This window comes from Diaphorina citri, unplaced genomic scaffold, assembly GCF_000475195.1.
Source record: "Diaphorina citri unplaced genomic scaffold, Diaci psyllid genome assembly version 1.1 scaffold1283, whole genome shotgun sequence".
Classification (NCBI taxonomy): Eukaryota; Metazoa; Arthropoda; class Insecta; order Hemiptera; family Psyllidae; genus Diaphorina; species Diaphorina citri.
In genome coordinates this window covers 142490-148489 of record NW_007378712.1, presented here as the reverse complement: position 1 = coordinate 148489, position 6000 = coordinate 142490, and the positions used below count along the sequence as shown (strand labels likewise).

The window sequence follows — 6000 nt, the reverse complement described above, 5'->3', positions numbered from 1 at the left end:
CACCCCATAGCCCTCTCTAAATACGACCCTGCTGAAATTTCAGAATACCTTATGGCCCTACAGGCATATCAAAAAAACTAGACAAATTCCATGGATTACGTCCGTTTTGGCAAAGAAAGGACGTTAAAAGGCTGATCAGGGTGGTGATAGATGTCCTGAAAAGTTCTCATGATGGTGCGATTCACATAATTGGACAATGGTAGTATTTACCAAATTTCTCACGATTACTTAAGATCTTAAGAACGAAACTTTCGTATCAACTATCACCATGAAACTCAAAGAGAGATTTAGAACTTCCCCCAATCATTATCACTGGTGATTTTGAGCCTTTAAGTGATACGACATCCTGCCGCAAATGAACACACACTATATCTACTATGGTCGGATCAATTGCCGCGTAAGACAAGGAATGATTATTACCTTCATTAAATTTAATCGCGTGTTGTTATTATTATGATTATGTAACAAGCACATGCGGGTTTTACATCCCATATTAAAACAAATGGGTAAATATTTACTTTGCAATTTTCAACAAATAACTTTACATTGCTGAATCAGACTTTAGAGCGGTGATACACATTTTGATTTCCAAACTTCTGTTAAAATCCTCCGCAGCTACGCCGAGCAAAGCCAATAAATGGATGGGTGACTTAAACATTATATTGGGAATAAAGGGAGAACGGGCTCTAGTCTTGATTTTAAATCATTGCATGAAAGTAAAATCAAAAAATCAAATCAAGAATAATAATAAACTGAATATTAAACAAATTAGGTAGGTACATAGGTACTGATTTTCTCTAATCATGATCGAATAAACTACGGGCTAAAAAATTCCCGGAGGGACGGGCCCATCTTGTTCCCACCTCACTCAGGCTGGATGAGGTTAATGTGAGGAGGGGGGTAGTTTGTCGCCAAAAGGAGGGTAAAACCCCCTAAAAACCTCAGCAGTTATACAGCGACATTAATCCCTTTATGTTTTTTTATCTTTTGACTCTGTAAAAATGACTCCGGACATTTGTATTATTTTAAGTACACGCCTCTCCCCCAACCCTTTGTCCTCCACATTTATTTTATTCTATTTATTCTCTGTTCACGGCCCTGTTTCCTGAGTTGGGGGCGTCCGAAACAGATTATTAATGCACGTTAACTTTGAGTGCTCATCACACAAGCATACATGTATACAAACTCACAATAATGGATACAAAGTTCAATCGATATCCTCACTGTTGTGTGTAGCCTTCTGACTTGCGTAATGCGAACACTCTCACTGAAATTAGCACGTGTTGAGTGGAAAACGCTGACGAGTAGGCAAACAACCTAGAAGTATAACTCTCTGTTGGTGTTTCTGTAATACACTTCGATGTAGCTTTCGGGTCAATGTACACTCAGCAATACAGGATGTGTTTATATCACGTTCCCTACACTACAAGACTAGAATGGACTAGATACAACAGATAGCGAAAGTCTGTTGACGGTAGACCCCCCCCCTTCTTAAGTCATTGAATCTACTTACCTTTAGAGAAACTACCAGAACATACATTTTTCACTTCGTATTCGTACATAGCAGGGGTGGCCATAACGTGGCTCGCGAGCCACATGTGCAGCTCTCTAATCAGTAAGTATGTATATATTTATATACCTAACGCTAAAGATAAGTTTGGTGGCCACCCACGGTATGTAGGTATGAACATAAGGTTGGTACGTACCTCATCCTTTTCGGGCGTTTCAGATCTAATCTAGTCCCGTTTTCAGTGAACTTTAGTCACAATAATATCGTCCGCGAACTGTCAATGAACAGTGAAGGAGAAAAGCAAAAAAAAAAACGAACATTTATAAAGCGAATTACTTACATCGAACACGCACGTAAAAATTAGTAGGTACAGTTCACAGGTCAGTGAATTTTTCAAGAAGCCAACAAAAATCAGTCTTTAGCCATTATATATTATATCTAATGAGCCACTAGCACATACAAGGCAGGCGCGTTATCTTAAACTGTGTCCACACATAGTCGACGCCGTCGATCGACGAGGTGAATCTATGTTGTCGAGGCATGTACGGTTTCAATGGACGTCGATCGTCGGTAGAAGGCGTCGACTATGTGTGGACTGTGGACACAGCTTTACAAGCTAACTAATAGGGCTGGGGTAAGGTCTTGTGAGAAGACTTTGAGATATCGACAAAACTCGTATTGAGTAAAAGCAGAATACACGCACGTAAAAATTAGTAGGTACAGTTCACAGGTCAGTGAATTTTTCAAGAAGCCAACAAAAATCAGTCTTTAGCCATTATATATCTAATGAGCCAATGACTCATTTGATTCACGCGAACACAACGGATGTAAACAAGATAAGAAATCGTCAACCGTTGCGTCATGTGGCTTTTTCATTATTAATTTTATTTATTTATTTTCTCCTCTTTTCAGGGTTTTCTTTCTATGTACCTACAGAATAGGTACCTATACATATCTACATTATTTAACTACTTGAGTAAGTAGGTACCTAACTACTCATCATATAGTTGGATACCTACAAACCTACATACCTACAAGTCAACAATGATGTAGGTACCTACTTACCTAGAAAAACAGTGACAAGACTTGAGTGATTCATTACCTACTTATTATGGTAGATAATTACTTGGGTAGGTGAGATGATTAAATTAAATCACGAGCTATACTTGTACATACTCCTTAAGTACCTCCTAAGGTTGTTTCATATGGATAGGATATTGTTTAAAAGCTTAGTTGGGATTAATATGCATAAGACTTTAGTTAAGATTAAAAGTACCTCCTAAGGTTGTTTCATATGGATAGGATATTGTTTAAAAGCTTAGTTGGGATTAATATGCATAAGACTTTAGTTAAGATAAAACCGATCACGAGCTTAGGAGGTACAGATTATACTACAAGGAGTATACTCCATAATTACACAGCACCGATATCGACTTTTTTTAAACCGATCAGAGTAAAATAATGTAGATTAAGACTAGGTATGTTTACAATTTTAGAATGTAATCTTAGTTTAATATTCAATGTACAATGGATGTATCCATCAATAAATGTAAAAAAAGTGAGTTGACTTTTTTTTATCTACATAGATACCTACCTATGTTTACATCCACCAAATGGAGAAGTTATATTTGGACAAGTAGGAAGTAGGTACAATCAAAATGCAAGAATACCTACCCAATAAATAGTTTGATAGGTCACTCAGTACTCAGTAGGTACCTAATTTTTTCCAATAGATACCATGATATGTAAATATAGCTGATTTTGCAATTTATTTCATATAGAACCTACTTATAGAAAGACTAAACAAATACATAGATACCTACCTATGTTTACATCCACCAAATGGAGAAGTTATATTTGGACAAGTAGGAAGTAGGTACAATCAAAATGCAAGAAAACCTACCCAATAAATAGTTTGATAGGTCACTCAGTACTCAGTAGGTACCTAATTTTTTTCCAATAGATACCATGGTATGTAAATATAGCTGATTTTGCAATTTATTTCATATAGAACCTACTTATAGAAAGACTAAACATGTACTAGTGTACATAAAAAGCCCATTTTCCCTTCCTAATGTCACGAAATGTGAAACATTTCGAATTTATCTTCCCCTTTTCCACCCTTAACATTTAAGTCCCATAAAGTAGAAAGAAATTTCCCACGTAACCGGCAACGTTGTAAGTAGCTGTCTCTGTTCGAACAAAAAAAGTAGGGCACAAAAGTTGCTTCGATAGGACGATAACTTCACACTCTTCACCTCTTGTTGTAAAGAATGCGCTAACCTCACATTTGTCGTAATGTCCATGTCCAATGACAAATGGCAACGTCGCTTTTAGTGATATGGAAATTGGAAAATCGAAGTAGGTATTTAAAAAATTGAACCAAAAAGTAGCTGTCTCTGTTCGAACAAAAAAAGTAGGGCACAAAAGTTGCTTCGATAGGACGATAACTTCACACTCTTCACCTCTTGTTGTAACCATTGTTGTAACGAATGCGCTAACCTCACATTTGTCGTAATGTCCATGTCCATGTCCAATGACAAATGGCAACGTCGCTTTTAGTGATATGGAAAATCGAAGTATTTAAAAAATTGAACCAAAAAGAAAAAGCTACGTCAACAAGTTAAAATCAAGTGGATCTAGATTCTGAGGGGGTTGATTTATCATTTTAAAAGACAGGATCAATCATTACAATCCCTTCTATCAGTATGGCGTTCCTAGGAATCCCTACTCATATGGTAAGATTGCACCCTTGTGAAATATGAGATACCCACGTACGTAACTCTCTAGGAAGACGAGATCCATGTACAAAAGAAGTAAAAACATTACAAACCATAGGCTAAGATCTTTTTTTTGGACTCTAAAGGCAATTATTTTGAAAATTTGGACTGATTCCAATGCCTACATACTTATAGGTTCCCTAAGTACTTATAGATTCCCTTTACCCACATAGATATTCTCTAATAATCTAACTTAAAAATGAATTTTTACACAGGAAATTATGTACTCCTTGCTAATAAAATAAATTGTATATTCCAGGACTATGAAGGCCAAGGGTTTGCGGAAAAACTGTCAAGAATTATTGTCACATTATTTGGTGTAAGTAAAAATTAACTTTCTCTGTACCATGTATTCGCAGCCAGTAACCAGTTGATAGTAATGAACTGTTTGATCTTTACACAATTTTTGATCAATTGTGGTGTAATTTTGAAAATTGAAAGTAAACATGCTTTCAATAATGAAAACGACCCTAGCAGTTACAGTTCCCTTTGTCAAACCTATTAAATAAAAAATAATTAAAATAATAATAATAATGAAAAATCAACCTAAAACGTAAAAAAAAAACGGGATTTTGAATAAAAATACGGGAAAAGCAGTTTTTTTACCCCCCCCCCCCCCCTAGCCCTCACCCTGCAATTTTTGGAAGAAAAAAAAACACTCAATTTTTAAAAATCAACTGTTTTTTCTTCAGATTTCGCTGAAAACAGTCGGTAACAGTTTATTCCCACAATCCTTACTATTATAACATTTATAACTGAGGCTATGCTTTACTGTATGATACACAGACGTGTTGGAATGGTTGGTTAAGGTAAGGCATTGGACTTCGAATCAGGAGACCGGGGTTCGAATCCGGCGTGCTACAGAAAATTTTAATTTGTTACATTGGTAAAGATAAAGATTAATTACCGGAGGAGATGGTGAAACTGGGGAAAATACGGGACACGCTTGTCCCGTACGGGACATTTTGAAAAGTGCCCAAAATACGGGACGTCCCGGGAAATACGGGACGTCTGGCAAGCCTACTCTCTACCTACATTATTTTACTCTGATCGATTTAAAAAAAGTCGATATCGGTGCTGTGTAATTATGGAGTATACTCCTTGTAGTATAATCTGTACCTCCTAAGCTCGTGATCGGTTTTAGGTTTAACTGATTTTAGCCGGCTCCAAAGGTTTGAATGGCTGATAGGCGCTATCGTTCTTTAAGCACTGAATAAAAATATCCCGCACGGGGAAATCTTCTACTTGTTTCTTCACCTGGCAACACTGTGGCGATATCAGCACAAACGAATAACGAAACACACGGCGACGCGAAGCGGTATTTTCGTATTGATTTTACCTTTTCATTTCATTTTAATTTTTAGATATTTAAAGTTTTTTAAGTACTCATTTGCATTTCAAAGTAGAGATAAGCACTGAATAAAAATATCCCGCACGGGGAAATCTTCTACTTGTTTCTTCACCTGGCAACACTGTGGCGATATCAGCACAAACGAAACACACGGCGACGCGAAGCGGTATTTTCGTATTGATTTTAGATTTTACCTTTTCATTTCATTTTAATTTTTAGATATTTAAAGTATTTTAAGTACTCATTTGCATTTCAAAGTAGAGTGATTTTATCCTTGTCTTGACATTCTTTCTGTGATTTTAATTCGTAATTTTGTATTTTAAGAAAAGAAAGAAGTAATTGGGAACTGGATTTTATGG

At 36.3% G+C, this 6000-nt stretch overlaps 1 long non-coding RNA gene across 1 annotated transcript; it reads left to right on the top strand.

Annotated features, from left to right (window-relative positions):
• The first annotated feature begins 4013 nt into the window (after positions 1-4013).
• LOC113469908 lies at positions 4014-4600 on the top strand. The gene is made up of 2 exons (XR_003393176.1): positions 4014-4248; positions 4550-4600. It is a non-coding gene; the product is annotated as an uncharacterized LOC113469908 (long non-coding RNA).
• The last annotated feature ends 1400 nt before the right edge of the window (positions 4601-6000 follow it).